Here is a 19616-nt window from a genome sequence, read left to right as displayed (position 1 = left end):
AGAGAGCTTGTTAGGGTTATGCCAAGAATAACACCATGAAAATGAAGACAGTCTTCGGGGCTTGCCAGGCCCACCACTCTCGGAAGCCTCCCCGCCCAGGTCCCTATAGGGCCAGAGGCCACCTCTGCAGGAGAAATGCCAAAAGCCACCTGGCAGCAAATGCTTCTCTGCACTTTCAACTTGGAAAATGCAGCTGAGTTCTGCAAGAAATGAGTTATGGAGAAAGGCGACCCTGGGCTCACATTCACTCAGCAGGTCAAAGACCGGAAGAGGGGTCCTGGTCGGGCCCAATGCACAGAACATCTGGGGACAGTGAGAAGAGGGAGATGGAGGGAGGATCCCTCCCCAAAAGTTAACACAGCTCCATCCCCTTCTAACAGCCAAGGTCAGATGACCCTGATTGCAAAAGTGTGGTTTTGAAATATTCAATGGAGAGCAAGCGTGATAATGAGCAGAGAGATGAGAAGAGAAACCACTGCCTGAAAGCTCAGCACCTCGCTTCTCCAGGGTCATTCAGTATGTTCCTGCAGAATCCCACCTCCTCCCTGGCATGGAACCCCCATGGAATCCCACATTTCTAGGGGGCTTCATGGATGGGAGCACAATGACACAAAGCAGAGGAGGACATGGGGGAGAGGATCAGTTGATCAAATTCTGAGTCCCAAGTGTCCTAAGGCAGGGCCAGGGTGGGAGCCCCGCCCCCTCTACAGCCCTTGGGAAAATGCACCCTAACTGGAAACAGACAACCAGCAGAGAGTTTCTGGCCCTCCAGCGGCCAGGTCATCTCAGCACCTCCAAGCAGGGAAGCCATTCCTGGGACCGCTTCAGGTGCTGGTAGGGAGGTCCCTGGCCTCGTAATCGCTGTAGCTATGCAGAAGGCCCTGGGGCAGCTGGCTCTTCCCTGCCAACCTTGAATGTCCTGAAATTCCTTTTCCACCCACTGCTTATCTAGGCAGACACTGTTAGGCAGAGATGGAAGCAGCTTCCATGCTTACGTTTCTATGCCTGGGCCTCCAGAGCTGTGTTATTCAGGTCCTCTGGAGGCCCAGGCGTCTGGAAAGCACAGACAGAATGAAGAGTGCAAGAAGTTTGTTGGGGGAGTGCTGTGAAGGATCATGTGCAGCATAGGAGTAGGTGGCTGGAGCCTCTGCCATGTGCAACCTGACACTTGAGGAGGGACAATAACATGGAAGGCGGACTCATGGAACTGCAGGTCTGCTCTGAAAAAGCCCAGCCAGGAGCCGCACAGCAAAGTCTGCCCAACACAGGAGGCCTGTGCCCTGCGGGCGCAGCCCCAGCCTGGCACCCCTGCAGGCTGGGGCACTGCAGGGAGCAGCCTGGAAATAGTATGGCTCTGAGAGGGGCCTGAAGGCAGGGCAGCTGGAAGCTGTGAGCAAACTTCATTCTTCACAGCAGGGAAATCTGTGCAGGGCAAAACCATGGCAACCTAAAACCCAATCGTTTTTTGGAAAAAAATGTTTTAACAGAGTGCAATGCTTAGTTCTAGAGACTGGTTCTACCCATGACCAGTCCTTTGGCCAGAGGCTTCACAGGGTTCTAGTGAGAAACAAATAAGAAAACAAAGGGCACAGTCTTTCGCAACTCTAGGACCCATAGGAGAAGGTTATACAATGGTGGCTTATTGGCCAAATAGTGCCATTGTGTGTTTTCTTTGATTCACATGTGGATTTTTTTAAGTGCCAAATTAGTTGCCAGCAGGTATTATACAAGCCACAAAAATCAGTTCTCTAGCTTCTCTTCAAGAATAAAAACACCAACCAACACTGAGCCCACATTTCAGTTTGCCACAGTCCCCACCACTCCCTATTGTCTTACTCCCTACCCACCTCACTCTCATACTTGTCCAGCCTGGCTCCTGTAGGCCTTCTGCCTACGCCCATGAATGCATCCAAGCCAGTAGTGGTCATTCCATTTCTTAGGATAATATATATAAGAACATTTAGAAAACCAAACAAGAGCTGGCAGGTTCAAACCCAGCCCTGGCCTGCCAAACAACAATGACAATCAAAACAAAAATATAGCCTATAGTCCCAGCTATTTCAGAAGCTGAGGCAAGAGAATCGCTTAAGCCCAAGAGTTGGAGTTTGCTGTGAACTGTGACGCCACGGCACTCTGCCCAGGGTGACATGGTAAGACTCTGTCTCAAAAATTAATTAATAATTAATTAATAATAAAAATAAAATAAAACAAGAGAAAAAATGAATGGATGATAGATTTGAGAGAAATCTATCAGAAAGAGATGGACTAAGGAAGGAAAAAACTGAGACAGAGCATTGAGCTAGGAGACTTAACATCCAAATAGCAAGAGTTCCAGAATGGGGGAACAGAGAAAATAGTAGGGATAAAATTATCTAAGAAATAGTACAGAAATGAAAAATAAGAGGTTCCAGATTAAAAGGACCTAAAAAGGACCCAAGACAGTCAATGAAAAATTCCCCCAACAAGACACATTCTTGTGAAATTTTGAAACTCTTGCAGATAAAAAGGAAAATCCCAAAAGCTTTCAGAGAGGGGTAAACAAAGTCATATAAAAAGGATTGAGGCTCGGCGCCTGTAGCTCAGTGGGTAGGGCGCCAGCCATATATACAGAGCTGGCAGGTTCAAACCCAGTCTGGGCCTGCCAAACAACAATGACAACTACAACCAAAAAAAAAAAAGTACTACGGGGGTTGTGGCAGGTGCCTGTAGTCCCAGCTACTTGGGAGGCTGAGGCAAGAGAATTGCTTAAGCCCAACAGTTAGAGGTTGCTGTGAGCTGTGATGCCACAACACTATACCGAGGGCGACATAGTAAAACTCTAGTCTCAAAAAAAAAAAAGAATCAAGAATAAGTAGCCAAGAAGACAAAGGAGCAATGCTCAGGCTTTCTGAGGGAAAGAAATTCTAAACCCAAGCAGATCACTAGTTAAGTGGATGTCATCGAGATAGATTTCAAACATGCAGAGTCTCAAAAAATTTCCTTCTCAAATATCCTTTCCGGAAGCTCCTGGAGCCATGCCCCACTATTCCCCAATATTCTATATCTCAGGGAGCAAACTGACAAAGATAAAATCAGATCTAGGAAGCAGATCTAGACCAGGAGCGACCGAGAGAGGCAGGCATGCAGCATTTGGGACAGCAGCCAACCCCATCAGAACCGGGACAGAGGGCCCTGCATGTGATCATCTCATGGTTTTGTCAGACGGTTTGGGGATAAGTCAGTTACAAATAAATTAGTTATAGAAAGCTAAAGCAAAAGACTTGAGTGGGCAATTCACAAAAGAAGATATCCAAACAGCCAGTAAGCACATGAAGAGGTCCTTGATATCTTTAGCTACCACGAAAAGCAAAGTAAGACCTGTGATAATCACTACCTCCCCAGCAGAAGAGATAAACTTGAGAAAGGCAGAGAATCCCAAGTGCGAATGAGTCAGTGAAGTGACTAGAGCAGCAGAGCTGCCTGGGGGGGCATAAAGGGTACAGCCACTTTGGAAGACTCTTTGGCAGCTTCTTATAAAGTAAACATACTCCCATTTGATGGCCCAGCAATCCCACTCCTAGAACTGGATCCAGAGAAATGGGTACAAAGAATTTACAAAGATACTCATACAAGAATATTCAGAGTAGCTGTATACATAATAGCCCTAAATGGGAACCAGCTGAAATGTCCATCAAATAGGAAATGGATAAACAGGGTGTGGTATTTCCATCCAAGGAATGAAGAGGATCACGTTCTCAGCAATGAAGAGGATTGAGCAACTGATTCGCACAACAACATGGGTGAATCTCACACTTGATCTTAGCCAAAAGGCCAAGAAGTGATACATGGGTGAATCGCAAAACATCCTTAGTGTAAAACATCAGACAGAAAAGAATCCATGTAGCCAGAGCCTATTCATATAAGGTTCAAACACAGGAAAACTAATCTACTGGAACAGAAGTATAAATAGTGGTTATCTCTGGGGGGGTCAAGGACAGAAAGGCATTAACCGAACACTGATACTAGGGAACCTTCTGGGATAACAGAAATATTCTATATCTTGGCCTCGGCAGTGGAGTCACAGGTTTATCATGGGTAAAAGTCATGAAGCTGTGCGCTTAAGTTTTGTACATTTCACTGTATGTAATTTGTTCTTCCATAAATTAATGAAAGAAAAGAAAACCAGACAAACCCCCCATGATGCATTATTAATTCCATAAAAAAATAAGGAATTACATTCAAAAAGCAAATGTCATCTTAAAATACTCCCTGCAGTAGGGATTTGGCTTAGATATGAACAATACTTACACAGTTGTAATAAAGGACAAATGTACTATATATGGATTTAACCAGACATCAGTATTGGTGGGATGAGCAGAAGGACAATATTTGTGTGTAGCAGAGGGCTGGGATGAGCAAAGAGAGCTAAACCCTAATGTTTTGTAGGAAGAAATTAACAGGTCAAAAATAAAATAGACAAAAAACATAGCAGCAGAGCTACATATGTTGTTTGGACATCTGGACTTCTAAATACTAGAAGAAACAACTAACGGAACAACAACTAATTATCTCTGAGAGTGGTAGATTTAGTGATGAGGCAGTGCAGGGCAAGGGAAGTCTACTTGTAATTTGGATCTGCTTGAACTAGTTTTAGCAAAAAGAAACTGAAACTCTAAACAACATCACTTAATTAAAACAGAAATGTGTTTCTGTCTCAAGTAAAAGTCTAAAGCAGCAGTTCTCAACTGTGGGTCATGACCCCTTTGTAACAATGAAAATACATCGCAGCATTAGAAAGGTTGAGAACCACTGGTCTATAGGTAGGCAACTCTGAGCCGCTCCATGAAGTCTCAGGCTCCTTCTTCTCGCTGCTACACCAGGCATGGCCTCTATTTCCAAGAGCGCCTTATGGATCAATGAGGCTGCCTCAGCTCCAGCCATCAAAACCACATTCCAGCCAGGAGAATGGAAGATGAAAGTAGGGACAAGGATGAAAAAGGGTACATACTAGCTATCTTTTTAGGATGTTTCCCCCAAAGCTATTATATAACGCTACTGCCTAAATCTCACCCACCAGAACCAAGTCCCATGGTCATTCCCAGGCACAAGGGAAGCTGGAAGATAATATCTCTATTCTGGACAGCATGAGTCAATTGTAGAAGAGGGGCATCTCTGCCACTACAATTTGTATTTAAAGCTATCTATAGATAATTTGTGTTTGAAGCTATCTATAGATAATTTAAGGTATGGGCCTTCCCCCAAGCCCAAGAACCAGGAGAGGGAGCCCCAGCAGGAAGACCGAGAAGCCATGGAATAAAGGTATTAAGGTACACACCTCACCACAGGGCCAAATCACTCCAACAACAGCCTTACAGACAGTCCCACATGCCCAAATCTTTCCTAGCCTTCAACGTTTAGACCAGTGTGTGAAAAAAATGAAGCCTCACAATGCACCCAGTCAGGTAGAAATGGTTATTCCTGCCTTAGAGATCAGGAAACAGGCTCTCAGAGGCCAAGTTACTTCCCCCAGACCGTAACTGGAGGAGCTTGCCCTTGACTCAGGAATCCAGAGAGCAGTCCAGCCTTCTCTCCTCCAAAGGGTCTGGGTGGCCACCTGCAGCTTTTGGATTCTCTGCAGGGCCAAATCAGGCCTATCAATAAGTCAAGAGAAGCAATGACTCATTTGAAGACAAGATAAACCACAGGGAGGCCCAGTGGGACAAGAGCCCTGTTTCCTAGGAAGTCTGCCTTCTGCAGGGCTGAAAGAGCACACAGTTAGCAGGGAGGAACCCCTTCTGCAAACACCAGCACAGCAGTTTCCAGACAAAGAGAAAGTGCTGCTGGTACTCGCTGGGAGCTGCAGAGTTATTTCGGTCCTCAAAGGGCTTTTGTCAAGACAAGGCCACGAGCCTGGGCATATAGAATTCCAAGCTTTTCCTTTCCGATTCCTTCAAAACCGGAAGGGAAAGTTATTCGGTGCTACTCCAACAATATTTGTCCCCCAAGTCCCATCTGAGGACCACATTTCAGAATAAAGCTGCAGACCCTCTAAGTGACCTTAGGTTAGTTGTTTCCTTTCCCTGTATCCCACGTCTCAGGACATGGGTGGAGATGTCGGATAGACACTGAGGTTCTTAGGGCAAAGGAGGCAATTTGGCAGAGGGCAGAAGTAGCATACTGTGCCCAGAACCTGTCCTAGCCCTGCCTGTCTGGATGCAATGAACGCATGAAGACCAGCCAGAGCCCAGAGCCCAGAGCCCAGTCAGAGAAAAAAAGGAAGAAAGGAAAGAAAGAGGGAGGAAAGGAGGAAAATAGAAGCAAGGAAGAATAAATAAAAAAAATAGGGAACACTATATTGGCTCAGGTAATGGGAAGCAGGCATGGCTGGATCCAGGTGCTCAAATGATATAGCATCAGGAATCCACCTCACACCACTCTGCTTTCTTCTGTGACAGCTTCATTCCCTGGCAGACTCCCTGCAGAGTAGCTCCCCAGACTTGGATCCCATAGCTTTGCAAGCCTGGAGGGAAGAAAGAACTTCCCTTTTCCAGTATTTAAGGGGACGTGTTAACAAAAACCATTTTTGTTGTAAAGAGATACTAGGAGGTTGATTTGTTACTACAACTTAACCTAGCCTGTCCTGACTAATAAATGTCTCACTGGTATAGCTTAGGATACGAGCTCATCCCTGCAGTCAGTGGGCTACGGTGCTCTGATTGACCAGCCTGAGTCACAGGCTAGCCCTGGAGCCAGAAAGTGGAGGCCAGCCTCATTCTAACCACAAGAACAGAGATTTCCCCAAAGGACAAGTAAGATTCAGTTGCCCAAAAGAAAAGGGGGGTTGGGCACTGGGCAGGAACAATCAGCAGGACCGCACAGCACTTGGCACAGGCTGGAGCGAGGGTGGACGCTCTTCATACCAATAGTTTCTGGATCTGGGGCCTGCTATGTTGTCTAACAATCCTTCTCCCTCCACAGCACACGTACAAAGGTACCAAGCTCCTGCCTCTCAACAGGATTCATCAAGAGACCTTGGGGCTCCCAGAGGAGGAAGGATGCCGATGGCCCCCTCCCACCACCTGCTCTAGCCAAGACTCCCAGCTGTGACAATCTCCTGGCCCTGCAGGGAAGCTATAGGGGGGCCTGCAGGTGTCCAAGGGTAACCTGGAGGCCAAGTGTCCACACCTGCTGCCTCTGAGGGCCACCAAATCCCACCCAGACCGTCCCAACAGCCGGCGCACAGATGCTCACACGTCATTCCAGCAGAGCCCATTCCTCTGGGAACAGGAGTGGAGCAAGGCCATCACAGCTCAAGTCACCATTCCCCTACATATTTTTAACCTCCTGGGCTTGGGACTTCAATCCAGCCTGTCTGCCTCTCCCACAGACCTCCAAATCCAGCCGAAGTCCCTGCGTCACACTTCCTGCAGCAGGCCCGAGGGTCAGGAGTTCATCCCATTGAGCTATTGCCTGGGGGCGGGGGTCCTGACAAGCATGACATCCTCCCCCAAAGCCCCGACAGCTGTGTTTCCCCCTCACTCGGAAGGAAAGAGACCAAATAAAGCAGCAGGAGGAATTACATGCTGCAGTGCTCAGCCGAGGATTCAGAGCCAAAAGGTCAGACTCTTGGCTATGATTTGGGGCAGGTCATTTTTGGGGTTTTCTGCCTCGGAATTCCTGTTGGCACAATGGGGATGAGAGCAGGCAAGTTTAGGGAAATGATCAAGTCTTTGATGGAGTGCAACCTTCTCAATCCCAGTTCTGCTAGGTCCAGTAACATTCCAAAATCAAGCTGGTCCTTTTATAGAGAACTTTCTAGACTGTCTCAAACCTATCCTAGGAAACAGAACTGAAGTCTAGCTAAGTCTGCAGCTTTAGTTGTCTAAATTGGCCTCATAGACAGAAAGCTGTGGGCTGAGCCATTGACTGTAGGCTGCAGGCTCAGATGCTAAGCATCTCAGAGGTGACCAGAAGTTGGCCAAGGGGCAGGGACAGGACAGGCACCAGGGCCCAGCCTCCTACATCATACCTGGGAGCACCAAAGAAGGGGGATGGGCTCTGAAGACTCACAACCAGCCACTCCAAGCATTACGTGGAGGCAAAACATCAGGCCCAGTGGCTCGCACCTGTAATCCCAGTGTTTGGGAGGCAGAGGAGGCCAAGAGTTCAACACCAGCTTGGGCAACATAGCAAAAAGATTGTTTGGGGGCTGAGTGCAGTGGCTCACAACTGTAATCCTAGCACTCTGGGAGGCTAAGGCGGGAGAATCCATTGAGCTCTAGAGCTCAGGAGATCGAGACCAGCCTAAGCAAGAGTGAGACCCATTTCTACTAAAAGTAGAAAAATTAGCTGGGTATTATGGCAGGCACCATGCAAACCCTGCTACTTGGGAGGCTGAGGCAGAAAGATTGCTTGAACCCAGGAGTGTGAGGATGCTGTAGGAAGGCTGATGCCATAGCACTCTAGCCTGTCTCAAAAAAAGAAAAATTGTTTTTAAACTGATACTCTGATTTAAAATGTTATTTTAAATAATCATAAATTACTTTTTCCTCTTATTAAATATGGGCTGTTTAAAAATGAGAGGAATGGCCAGGCACAGTGGCTCATACCTGTAATCCTAGCACTCTGGGAGGCTGAGGCAGGTGGATTGTTTGAACTCAAGAGTTTGAGACCAGCATGAACAGGAGTGAGATTCCATCTCTCCTAAAAATAGAAAAACTATCCAGGCATGGTGATGGGCACCTGTAAGTCCCAGCTATTGGGAAGGCTGAGCCTAGGAGTTTGAGGTTGCTGTGAGCTGTGACGCCACAGCACTCAACCCAGGACAACAGAGTGAGACTGTGTCTCAAAAAATAAAAATAAAAATGAGAAAAGTAAAAAGAAAAGTGAGAAAAGGGTGGCTTTTTCCAACTCCACCTTATTTAAAGACAATTAGTTTAAAAATAATGAACCACTTCTTTATTACCATTGCTCAAATAAGTATAAGAAAAAATAATACGAAGACATTAAACCACTACCATGACTCCTGCAATCTAGCAGATTAACAAACTCCTGCTTCATTTTACAAAAATTCTTAAAAACTAGCCAGGTGTGGTGACATGTGCCTACTCCCAGATATTCAGGAGGCTGAGGTGGGAGGGTCACTTCAACCTACGAGTTGGAGGTTGCATTGAGCTATGATCACACCATTGTACTCTAGCCTGGGTGACAGAGTGAGATCCTGTATTGAAAAAAAAAAAAAAAACACAGTAGAAAAATTTTAAAACTAGTCAAAATACCTTCTATGCATGAGGCTGGGTGAATACAACTAAACATGATATGAGAGACAGGAAGCATGATTAACTATAAGGCCTGTATATAGAAGGTACTTCAAAAAGACAAGTCTCCCCAAATCACTTAAATGGGAATAGAGCAAGTCCTGGTGATTGTATTAGATGACTTGGGGTGCCAGCAGCAGCCACCCAGTTCAAACTGGCATAAGCCAACAAGGAGAATTTATTGGCTCACTCGACTAGAAAGGTCAGAGGTTCCAGCTTCAGGCATAGTTGGATCCAGGCTCAGACAGCACCATGAGGACTCAGCTGCCCCTTCACCACGTACCAGCTCTGCTTCCCTCTGTGCTGGCCTCATTGTAGAATGCCTCGTGCTGTTCCCCAGAGGCTACAGACTTACAGCCTCATTCCTACTGCCAATCACAGAGAGAAAAGGGCTTCTCCTCCCAAGGGTTCTCGTTGGCTTCATTTGTAGCACCATCACCGTGGTCAAAGAAAAGGAATATACTGATTGGGCAAACCTGGGCCATGTGGGGCATCTGATGCAAGGGCCTGAAACTTCCAGAGGCCTGGGCTGGAAACAGAAGGGAATCATCAGGATAAAGAGGGAGCCCAGGTATTGCCCAGCTCTGCCATGACCAGCTGTGGGGCCCTGGGCAAGTCAGTAGCCCTCTCTGAACCTCTGTTACCCCATATGTAAATGGGGTAACAACACCCACTCCAGACGGCTGCTATAGAGATGAAGCAAAAGAATTTATGTAAATTCTTTTGCTTCATCTCTATAGCAGCCGTCTGGAGTGGGTGTTGTTACGCCATTTACATATGGGGTAACAGAGGTTAAGGGCGGCGCCTGTGGCTCAACGGGTAGGGCGCCGGTCCCATATGCCGGAGGTGGCGGGTTCAAGCCCAGCCCCGGCCAAAAAAAAAAAAAAAAAAAAGAATTTATGTAAAGTACCTAGCATACAGCACTCAACGAGTAGAGTCTACTTAATAGCCTCTTTTCTCTATTCCGTTTGTTTCTCACTTTAGCTTCCCTTTGTCCTGTTTCTGCTTTAAGACTGCCAGCAGCTCACCATTCAGCATCCCCAGTATCCCAGGAAGCACCAAATCTAAAGAGATGGGGGCGGGGGGCTGCGGGTCTGGTTTTGCCCATGCCGCCCTGCATTCCTGCACGCTCCACCTTGCAGCAGACGGCTGGGAGACAGTGATGGGGCATGCCAGGCACAGCCAAGGATCTGTGGCTGGGTGGGGTTTCAAGGAACTGGGGCCAGAGCAGGAGTGTCTGTCCATCTGAGCCAACACGCCCTGATGGCCAAACGCAAAGCCTCCGAGAATGCAGCTGTAGTTTGGAAGCATGAGGCAGGAGCCGACTTGGGACTTCCAAGTCAGGAGGGTGAGACCAGGAAAGGGGGAGCACAGCCAAGGGAAGGGGCAGAGAAATGACTCGTTGACTCCAACAGCTCACCAAGGATGAGGAAACACAGCCTCAGCAGAGCTCGGGTGCCGAGTCAGGGCCATCCCTGAGCTCTGATTGGCGAAACTCTTTGAATTCAACAGAACGTCGGGACAACCCCACCCACTGTTCCTGGAAAGGGCCACATGACCACACCAGCCATGATGGCCCAGATGCCAGGTGGGAATCTAGTATGCAGCCGCCACAGGAAGAAAAAGCAGGCCATCAATTCCAAGGGGACAGCCTGAAAACTCTCTCTGGTCCTTCCCTTTGTCTTTTTCAAGAGATTCTTCTCACTGAGAATGCCTCTCCCGGCCTTCCTAAGTCCAGTAAGAGAGGGGAGGCCTCCCCATGGGCTTCCCCATGGGTGAGAGAGGGTGGCTCTGGATTGCTGTCATTCCTGGATTGAGGGACCTTGAGCAAGTCTCATTTCCCTGTTTGGAAAATCGAAACAAGTACCTCTCACAGGGTTTCCAAACGGAACAAAAACAACGTATGTGAAAGTACTTTGTAAATTCTAAAAGGCAATTTACCTGTTAGCTTTTGATAGTATTATTGTTAGCACCCTCACAAGCCAGCTCTCCACCTCTCCATGTACCCAAAACTTGTGTGTAGCCGATTGTGCCCGCCCTTCCCCCAGGGCCCTTCGTACCAGGACTGGCACCTGCACCTCTCCACCTGAAGGGATCAGGGAGCTGATGGCCCAGGGAGCAGTGCTTAGCCAGAGACAGACAACCTGGGCTTCCCCACTGCATGGGGCCATTCTAAGGTGTGTTCTTTGCTGTCCCCTGGGCTCCTCAGAAGGACTAAGCCTCAACTCCCTCATTCCTACTAATACTTCAATCCCCTCCACAACACCCCCAGTGACAAGGAGATCATCACCTATCTGGGCAGCCTATCCCCTCTTCAGACAGCTCTGACTCTCAGGAGGAACATTCTAACCTTGTATCAAAGCTGTCTTCATGCCACATCCACCCTCTTTCCTGCTCTTCCCTCTAGGAATACACTGAAAAATGTATTAGACACATTAATGTAACTCTTGCTAAAGTATAAATGACTCCTTCCAGATCCTTTCCTAAAAGGGGATTTTGCCATACACAAGATGGAAGGGTCCTGGATTTCTGGAAGGAGGAGGCTGTATAGAAGTCAGGAAACTCTCCAGTGGGCTCCTGTTCCTGCCACTTCTGGTAACTGCATCGTGGTTTGGGGGCAACCCCCCCCATTACAAGTGAATCAGATGGGGGGCTCAGTTGGAAACGGGCCTGCACCCCAGGCCAGGCAGCTAGAGCTGGCAGCAGAGGCCTGCCTGAGAAGGAAGCAGTCTGAGATTAACTTCCCTGGAAACAGTTCCTGAGAAAGAAAACTGCAATGATCGCTGGGGACAGCTCTCCAGAGAGACGCCTGTGTGGACCACCAGGCGGGAGACGGGAGAGACAGAAGCCGGCTCATAGTGCTATGCTAGGTAATGGTCCTTTTGGGTTGTCCCAAGGTCATTGGAAGTCAGCAGCCACAGGCCACCCCCAGGGAGGTGGGGAGTCACCTCAGGTGATGTGCTCCTTGAGTCCAAAGGTCATTCTCCAGTCAGGGGGAAGCAGGGAGGTGATGCCCACACAGCCCAAGGAGGGGATTGGTTCACCACTGAACCCAATATAGAAGAACGCAGAGACAGGCAAGAGCTGGCCTGTGTATCCCCCCAACCCCAGCTGGCCTGAGGGAAGCCCAGGATGGGAAGTTTATGGCAGTCACTGCAATGGAAACAGTCCCCTTCCCATGTCTTGGCCAGAGGGCCTCCTGGGGAGCAAACCAGAGGCCGATCAGAGTGCAGACAGCGCTGGAGAGGACCCACATGTCTCGCCTTCACACACACCACCCGGGGACACTATCCATTTGGTCGTGTCCTCGCTGCACATTCGCCAGCACTGACTATGGGATGGGGGCAGGCAGCACAGAGGTGACCAGGGGCACTGCTGTTCTGAACAAGTTTGCAGCCTGGACAGAGCCTTCACCAGGTCATTCATTTCAGGCCAGACTTGGAAAGGACACAGCAGGGAGAGCTTTGAGGGCCGTGAGCCTTGGGAAGCTTCAGGAGCTGCCCCGGCTCCATCCACCACCCTGGGCCCCTCACAGCAAGAACACCTGGCTTGGGGGCCCAGGAGCAACACTCGAAAGACCTCTAGCTCTTCACCCCCAAAGGGTCCACCATGGCAGCAAAACTTTGACCTGTCCCTGGCCTTTCCTGTGTCTGAACCCCTCATCAGAGGGGGCGTGCAGCTCACTGTGGGGCGGGAATGCAATAGGCCGGCATGCGGGTTTTGGAGCCATATGTGACTTAGCACTCTAACCATGGGCAAGTCACCCTTTTTATCTCATGTCCTGTAGAATTTATTGTCTAGCTCACAACTTGAAATCCTTGACCACGTTCTGTAGCGCACATTCGCTCAACTGATCTATGGATCCAATGCAGTGGCTCTCGACCTTCCTAATTCTGCACTGTATTTTCATTGTTACAAAGGGGTCGCAACCCACAGGTTGAGAACCGCTGCAATAGAGTATTGGGCACTTCCTATGTGCAAGGCACTGGGAGCAGCATTGTACAAAGAAGCTCCGAACGAGCACATGGGAAACTGCAACACTATGTGGAATCTTGAGCTTATCTACCTGCCTGACAGCTGTGTGACCCATTCAGACAAGGGCCCCACACACAAGGACCCCCGTTCTCCTTTCCTCATCTGCCCTGCAGCCCAGGGGAATGGTCCATTCTACAGACAAAAGAATTGAGACTCAACAACAAGGAGACTTGCAATAATCACACCACTAATAAGTGCCTGAACCTAAATCCAAACCAGGTTTGTGTGACCCTGGAACCCACAGGAATTCTGCCTCCATCACACCACCTTTCACATTAGGTTTTCAATGGCAAGTTATTAATTGACTCATTACCGTGGTATCTTTCTTTTCCAGTGTGTTTCCACTTCTGCCCGGGCTGCCACCCTCCCTCCTTGCCATGGGTGGTGCACACACCCTCAGTGGCTGTGCATTTTCAGCTCCTGCTCTGCTCAACCTTGATTTCCCCTTTCACGCTCTGAGCTGCATATTCGTTTCCTATTCCATAGCGCCACCTGGCGGCCGTGGAGCGCATAGCGTGGTTTGATCAAATGGGCAAAGGGAGAAGCCTGATCGCCGAACAGGCCTGAAGACAATGTCACAGCGCAAAACCAGCGCTTCCTGCACAATCCACTCCACCTCTCCACGGAACTCAACATTGCCGCTAACTCCACCACACCCCGCCCTGCCGGCATAGAAAACGGACACGAAAGGCTTCCCTTCATCACCTGGGGGTACTAACCAGGCCCTCCGGGTCTGGCTTGTCTGCCAGGACCCAGGTCGGGCAGGGACCACCCCAGCAGCAGTGGAGAGCCCAAAGCCTAGGCTTACCCCAGAGCCTCACTATGTTGACTCTTCCCTCTAACTCGGGAAAACACGTTGAGAGCAGTCGTCTTTCTGACGTCATTCTAAATGACAGGTGCAGAATAGGGAATCGAGCATAAGGGATGATCTCTTATCCTTAGAACATAAACGTCCACACCTTATAAAACTGCACTAAAAAACATCTAGAAGTGTGTGAAAATAAACTTGTTATTTGTGAACGGTGGGGTTTTTAATATAGCTTTCTATATATTCCAACTTTAATTCAAATTATCCTGGAATATTCTGTTGATAGAGAAGAAACATGTTTATGCGCTTTAGAAAATTAGAAGTGTTTCCCATGATGCCCTGGGGAGCTGTGGCGTCTGAACTCCCCTTGAACTTCAGGTTGAAAGCGCAGGTCATCCACTCACAATCTGGGTATCCCTGGGTAAGTCAGCTCCCTAACCAATCCTCACCCTGTTCTTCATAAACTAAAAATAATTATAGCTGCCAACCTCATAGTTTTACTGTTAGGATTAAATGAGATCGTGTGTATGAAAGCATTGGTAGGAGTACTTAATAAATATTCTTTGAGTGAATAGTGTTGTGTATACTTAGGGTTCAGTAGTCTAATGCAAGTGACAGAAACCCAACTCAATCCAGTCTAAGTAAAAAGAAGGGGATAGAATATACTGAATTATTAAAGTGAAAACTAAAAATATGGGCAGCGCCTGTGGCTCAGTAGGTCGGGTGCCAACCCCATATACCAAGGTGGTGGGTTCAAACCCGGCCCCAGCCAAACTGCAACAAAAAAATAGCTGGACGTTGTGGTGGGCACCTGTAGTCCCAGCTACTCAGGAGGCTGAGGCAAGAAACTCGCCTAAGCCCAGGAGTTGGAGGTTGCTGTGAGCTGTGATGCCATGCTACTCTACTGAGGGCGATAAAGTGAGACTGTGTTCTAATTAAAAATAAGTAAATAAAAAATAAAAATATTAGGGTTTCAGGCACAGCTGTAACAGGTGCTAATATGGTGTCATTAGAAATCTGCTGTCTTTTAACCTGGATGGAGGTGGAACACATTCTTCTTAGTAAAGCATCACAAGAATAGAGAAGCAAGAATCCAGTGTACTCAATTCTAATAAGAAGGCAGTAGATGAGCTAATACAAGGTGGGGGGTGGGGGAATGAGGGAGAAGGAAGAGGGGAGGAGGGAGAGGCATGGCGGGGGTCACAGTGTAGGGCACACCTCTTGGGGGCAGGACACAATTATAAGAAGGACTTTACCTAACAAATGCAATCATTGTAACCTAATTCTTCGTACCCTCAATGAATCCCAAACAATAAAAAAAAGAAAGAAATCTGCTTTCTCTGTCTACAGCCATACCACCCTGAACATGGCCTTTCTTGTCCAATCTGAGAAGGGTGGGGCCTGGTTAGTACTTGGAAGATAGAAACCATTCTTCTAAGTGAAGTATCGCAAGAATGGGAAAATAAACATCACGGTACTATATGGGGACTGGTGGATCAACCCTTATGTGCACATAGGGAAGTAAATCTCAACGAAAATCAAGTCAGTGGCAGTGAGGAGGAGGGGCTGGCACAACGCACACTCTCTGGGTGAAGGGCATACTTACAACTTTGACTTACAATGTACAAAAGCAAATTAGGTAACCAAAATGTGTGCACCCCTGTAATATTCTGAAATTTAAAGAATAAAAAGAAATCTTCTTTCTCCATCTCTCAGTTCTTCTTCCCACTGTACTAGTTCTAATGTCAGACAAGCTCTCCCTACACAATGGGAAGACGGCCCTCTAGCAGGCCACAGCTCGTATCTCACCTGCTCAGGGCACTTAGCCAGAACAGAGCTTCTCTCTCCCAATAATTCCAACTAAATTCTCAGCCCTAATCCCAAACACTAAGGCAATGTAACCCGAGTGCTAGGCCTGGGAAGTCACATGCACTCCCTTGGAAGGAGGGGCAGGGCCTGCCCTACCCAAACCACACAATTATTTGGGGTGTTTCCCCAAAGGAAACTGGAGATGCCCTCAAAATGCACATTGATCAAATATAATGAATAACATAGGGTCACACCTTCCTTAAGATATTAGCTTAAACACCTGTGGAAAGAGTCATGTGGTAATGGGAATCTGCAGACCTGGACTCTACGTGCAGCTGTGTCACTATGTGTCCTTGAGCAATCGGCATGGCCTGGCTTGGTCTCAGTTTCTTCATCTGTTCAGTCAAGTATTAGTCAAGAATCCAGGCTCATGTTTCTCCAGGGCCAGGCAGTTAGCAAAAGAGTGAAGTAGCCAGTTCAGCACAGCAGGCAGCGGTGTTGCCCTAAGAGAACCAGAAATGTTAGTCCCATTGATGAGAGTTGTGATGTGGGCCCGAATTACCAGGTCTTCCGGTTTTTCAAAGCACTCTGTAAAATCTCCTGATTTTCAGGGTTAAAAACTATTTTAAGTGTGGTAATTGGTTGCACAACTCTGAATTATGCATATCATTGAATCAGTCCCTTCAGTAGGTGAATTGTACGGTTGAATTATATGTCAATAAAACTGTTAGAAATGAATTCAAATTCATTCAATGAGGTGATGAACTCCTGGATGAGTGGACAGAGGTGCTGTGCTGATTGTCATGTTCTGATCTGGTTCTGTGGAGTGCCAGTGGCCTGGGTGTATCAGACCAGCTCCTGTCTTAGAGCTGGAGGAGTCTGTACCCGTTACCTCCTGCCCGACCAGTTGCCCCGTAGATGCTGGTGGTCAGATGCTAGATGATTTGCCTATAACACTAATTATTATGTTATTTTAACGCTACTTCTTAAGTGTGTTTTTGTCTGCTGTGAGAGAAAAACAGTAGCTAATTTTCCTAAAAATTGGGACAAATTGGCGTAAACCTTCAACTCACATTTTGTTGAATTTTAGTATCTTCTTCTGGATTTGGGGAAACCTGGAAAAGGTGAACTTGGCCTATAATCATATTATCTGGCTTTAGAATGCTCAGAGCCCAAGCAGCTGAGAACTAAACTAGGGGCTGTTTTGTTTGGGGTGTTAATATTGGTATGAAAAACAAAAACAAATTCAATAAAAGAAATGAATTCAAAACCTTTTTACATTTTTCAGCCCTTCTAGGAACGATAGGTGAGGCTTAAAAATGTCTGAAGTTAAATTTTCGTAAGTACTCATTTTTTAGCCTTAAGGACAAAGTTCTGATACATGCTACAACACGATGAACCTCAAAAATATTATGCAAAGTGAGAGACGGCCGGCACAATAGGCCACAGATCGTCTGATTCCATTTAGATGAAGTATCCAGAATTGGAAAAAGGCAGATTGATGGCTGCCAAGGTCTGGGGGGAGGGCAAATGGGAGGAAATCCTTAATGGGTCCAGAGTTTTCTTCTGGGGTGATAAAAAATGTTTTAGAACTGGGTGGTGGTGACGATGGTGATGGTCATATCACATTGTGTATGTGCTAAATACCACCGAATCGTACGCTTTAAAGTGGTTAATTTTATGTAATGTGAGTTTTACTTCAATTTTTTTAAAAGTGTGTTAAACACTCTGCCAGTCAAATCAAACCTATCTATAGCCTGCATTAGACCCAGTTTTTAGCCATACAGTCCCTAAAATCCCTTTGAACACTCTCACACCTCTCATTTCTAGGGTCCAAAATGTCATCTCCTGTCAAAGGGGTGGTGACCAGCTGCACACAGCTTACAGCAAAGAAGGACGATGCATTCTCTTTCCTCTAAGCAGAATCTCCCAAAAATAATTTGAGGCCAGGAAATAAAAGTCTACTTCAGCTGGAACCAGGCCAACGTTTTTCTTTTTTTTTTTTTTTCTAACTGCCCTTTGCCACTATGAAGGGGAAAGAGTTGCATCTGGGTGACAGCGAATGGACTTTGTTGACACAGCCCAACTTCAATTTTTGTGAAGTTAATAATTAGGCTGTCATCCCTCTGCTCCAGAGCAATTAGGGGCCTGCAGAGGGAATGAATGGGCCCTATTATCAAGGGAAATTATAAATAGAAAAAAGCCCGGCTGGAGGGGAGCTCTGCACAGCATCACAGCCCTGCCCTCTCTGTGCAGAGCCAAAGCGAACCTGGGTGTGTTGACCCGCCTCTGGTTGACAGCTTGGATCCCAGCTGCCATCCAAAAAGCCTCTAAATTCTGCCTCTGTCATCCAAGCCTGACTTTTTATGCTGTCCAGAGCAGAGCAGGGCAGCCCAGCTGAGCAGCAGGATAGCCTGGGCAAGATAAACGCCTTTGTTTTAGTTGCCTCCCGGCTCCAAGTCTGAAGGTGTCTGGTGCTGAGCAGAAGGAGCTGGGCTGAGCCTGACAGGCCAGGGTGTTGGGGACACTGAGTGACAGCCTGCTCAGTGGTTCCCGGGGTCAGAGCAGGTTTCCAGCCAGGAGTGGCAGCCCTGGGAGGAGGCACCCATATTCTCAGAGGGGTCTTTTTCCTGCTTACCTTGCTTGTTCCAGCATCTTGGGTGAGTTCATGCCTACCCCTCTCTGCAATCTCTTCTTTCTGTCTAATCAGATGGAAACAGAGTTTGGTAATTTGGGAAGAAAAAGCATTAGTTACTATAAGGGGAGAGTGACAGTTGATAAATGTGAATACTGACTAAGAGAAAGCTAATAATAATAGCTGACATTTTTATAATGCTTTTGGCACAAGAGGCACTTTCTACATATTAACTCATTTGAGCCTCAAAACAGTCCTATGAGATATGTACTATTATTGCCCCCATTTCACAGGTTTGTAAACTAAGGCAGCAAACAGCTGACTAACTTGGTCAAGGTCGCTTAGTCAGGAGGTTAAATTCAAAACCAGATACTCTGGTTCCACAGTCCACATGCCAATCTATTATCTCCATGGCTTTTACTTCACTTGACAGTGAGGCTGACCAGGCAAAGGAGGCAAGAGGGAGTGGTGGGGACTGTGGTGTCCTGGAGCCAGCACACCCAGCCAGCACACCAGCTGCCAGCCTAGTGGTGGCCTTACAGGGATGAGGATTCCAATTTTTTCAAGAGAATGTAGAAATCTGAATTTAACACGAAATCTGATTTTTAAAGATTGACATCGAACTCGAAACTTTAAAAGCACTTACAAAGTATAGCTGTGGGCCCACCACTTTGCAGCTCTGATGTAGAAGGTTGCTCCTGAATCACTGGCCTCACCCAGCTTCTGCCTGGGTCCAGCCCCTCTCTCCCAGGCATCTTTCTATGCAGAGAGAGCAACAGAGGAGTCCAAGGATCTGGGTTCAAAGCTGAGCTCTACCAAGAGTTGTGTGACTTTGGACAAGTCACTTACCCACTCTGGGCCCCAGTTTTCTCATTTGCCAAATACAGATGAAAATAATTTTTGTGTCATAGGTTGTTGGGGGCCTGGATGCAAAGGACACAAGAACTAAGCTTGGTAGACTTTAAGGCACCTCAGAGATGTGGGACCACCTCACCCAGGTAGTCTCAGCCTATGGTCAGCAGGGACAGCAGAA

At 47.4% G+C, this 19616-nt stretch overlaps 1 non-coding gene across 1 annotated transcript; it reads left to right on the top strand.

The window, feature by feature from the left end:
- The first annotated feature begins 16700 nt into the window (after positions 1–16700).
- On the top strand, positions 16701–16764 carry LOC128569414 (small nucleolar RNA SNORD43). The gene has a single exon (XR_008375366.1). It is a non-coding gene; the product is annotated as a small nucleolar RNA SNORD43 (small nucleolar RNA).
- The last annotated feature ends 2852 nt before the right edge of the window (positions 16765–19616 follow it).

Source organism: Nycticebus coucang, chromosome 17 (assembly GCF_027406575.1).
Source record: "Nycticebus coucang isolate mNycCou1 chromosome 17, mNycCou1.pri, whole genome shotgun sequence".
Taxonomy (NCBI): domain Eukaryota; kingdom Metazoa; phylum Chordata; class Mammalia; order Primates; family Lorisidae; genus Nycticebus; species Nycticebus coucang.
Note: the sequence above shows the minus strand (reverse complement) of the source record. Positions and strands in the feature narration are given on the sequence as shown.